Raw genomic sequence first — 2500 nt, 5'->3', positions numbered from 1 at the left:
ATAATATGTTTTATAATCTTTCTGTGTTATAACATTTAGACATTGCTGGGGGTAACGCGTTACAGTTAACATGAGTTATGTAATCAGATTACTTTTTTCCAAGTAACTCTTAAAGTGACTCATTATGAGTGACGCAATTAGTCACTTTTTTGTAAAGTGACACAATATTGTATTGCATTACTTTTAAAAGTAAATTATCTTTCCACAACACTGCTCTTTGTTATTCTGTGTCTCTTCTTAAAGCTTCTGGAACCAAACCCTCTTCTTTTGTTCAAGCATAACAATAAAGCTCTTCTGATTCATAAACTATTTTACTGCATGGAATATTTGTACTTTAAAAGCTGAACCTCTACAGGACAATGTAAAATGAGCTAGTGAAAGATGAGATGATTCAAGCAGTGAAATAACTAAATTATTCCTAGAAAACCAGAATGACTTCACAAACACATGGTTGAGATTCACTTCTTCTTCTTCTTCCAGACGTTGTTTGAGATCCTCCAGTATTTCACAGCACAAGCATCTTATTCCCAGAGTGCTTCATAAATGCTGCACATTTTAAACGCAGTCAAATTAATGAAGATGCACTGATGCATCACCTCAACTGGAGAGGAAGCGCGCGCGCGCGCACACACACACACACACACACACGATCACACACGCTCTCTCTCTCACACACACACACACACACACACACACACACACACACACACACACGATCACACACGCTCTCTCTCTCTCACACACACACACACACACACACACACACACACACACACACACACACACACACACACACACACGTGAGAGAGTGCAGTGTTTATCAGGATATTATTTGAATGTTGTTCTGTAGTTTGAGGAGCGGAGGAGGATCAGACCACAGCGCTTTGTCTCCGCCTCCCGGCCGCCAGCGGCACTGCAGTTAATACTGGATCATTTTTGGTTATTAAAAAAAAAAGCAAAAAAAAAAAAGCAAGCCCAGGTCAAGTGACAAGTAACGCAAAAGTATCTAAGTAATGCAATTAGTTACTTTTTATGGAGTAACGGAATATTGTAATGCATTACTCAGAGGTGGAAAGTAACGAATTACATTTACTCGCGTTACTGTAATTGAGTAGCTTTTTTGTGTACTTCTACTTTTTTAAGTATTTTTTTTAATCTGTAATTTTACTTTTACTTAAGTATATTTAGTTTGAAGTATTGTACTTCGCTACATTTTAAAACACATTAATTACTGAGTAAAAAAAAAATCGCTCCCTGGAAGCTATGTCAGTAAATAATGGGCAGGAGGGCAAACTGGCGCTAAAATCACAAGAAAGATGCAGACGGACAAAACAGGCGTTAGTGGTGGTGCAGACACCGCTGAAAACGAAACCCCGTCATATTCTGAAGTTGAACTTGAAGGAAATGAAGTGAACCCCTGCCCATATTTATACTCTATTATGCTGTGTATGCTGTGCTTGCCTAGGGAGACCAAACTAGCAGTTTATAAAATCTCGACAAGACATCAACCCCACGTAATGTAAAAAAAAAAAAAAACAACGGTCAAATATGTACTATTGTGTATTATGTATTGTGTTAATCAGCTACAAGTCGGCTGACTCGATTTTCTTCTCATACATTCCCGCAGCGTCACAGTGCATTTCCCTAAAGAAGCCGAGCGACTTCAATGGGGCTTTCTTTGAACAGTTTTTTTCTGTGCTCCGAAGCTAGACGGTCATTGGATAAATGCTGCGATTATGTCCCGCCCACGGACGCTCATCGTCTCTGGAGGTGAATGAAGACTGGGCTTCCGCGTGATGATTGGAGGATCTGTCGATCTCCTTTTGACTGACAGCGGTCTGCACCATAAGAAGTCGGTGAAGCTGTTTCACGCTCAGTCCCATGATCGCGGATTTCTCAAGTGTATTCGAAAGACAAACTGCGGCAATATTTCTTGATATTTGTAAAATGCAGAACCACCACAAAATTGAATTGGTAACTAAGATTGAAAATGTGCGCGCGCACGCACACACACACACACACACACACTATAGCCATCTAGTGGTTAAAGTGATTTATTACAATTTTTAAACTGAATTTCCCCAAAAATGGGCAAAAATCTTACATTAAACCTTATAAAATTATCCATGGTATCCCCATGTATGAAAGTTAGAAATCTGGGTCTTTTATGAAGTGAATTTTACCTGAAATGCTTTTTTCTTTTTTTGTAAAAAAAAAAAAGCCTATTTAAATAAATATTTATTTATTTATAGAAATGTAAAAGATTTAAATCCTCCAAAAACTGTACAAAGTTTAGTAAAAACATAAATGAACAGAGTAAAATTATATTTGTAAAAAATTTAAATATTTTACTATTACAAAATGAAATGTTATTGTCTGGGGTCAAAAAGACCCCGAGTGTCACTACAAATGAAGACCATCAGAGGGTTATAATGTAGGCCGAAAATGAGCTTCCCCTCTTTGAAAGACCAGCAGCCGCCAATGATATATATATATATAT

The 2500-nt window shown here is 37.6% G+C and overlaps 1 protein-coding gene across 1 annotated transcript in view; it reads left to right on the top strand.

Moving 5' to 3' along the window:
* LOC132154389 (tripartite motif-containing protein 16-like) overlaps positions 1–2500 on the top strand; it is a 162312-nt gene that overhangs the window by 147838 nt on the left and 11974 nt on the right. The window lies entirely within an intron of this gene.

This window comes from Carassius carassius, chromosome 12 (assembly GCF_963082965.1).
Source record: "Carassius carassius chromosome 12, fCarCar2.1, whole genome shotgun sequence".
NCBI lineage: Eukaryota > Metazoa > Chordata > Actinopteri > Cypriniformes > Cyprinidae > Carassius > Carassius carassius.
Note: the sequence above shows the minus strand (reverse complement) of the source record. Positions and strands in the feature narration are given on the sequence as shown.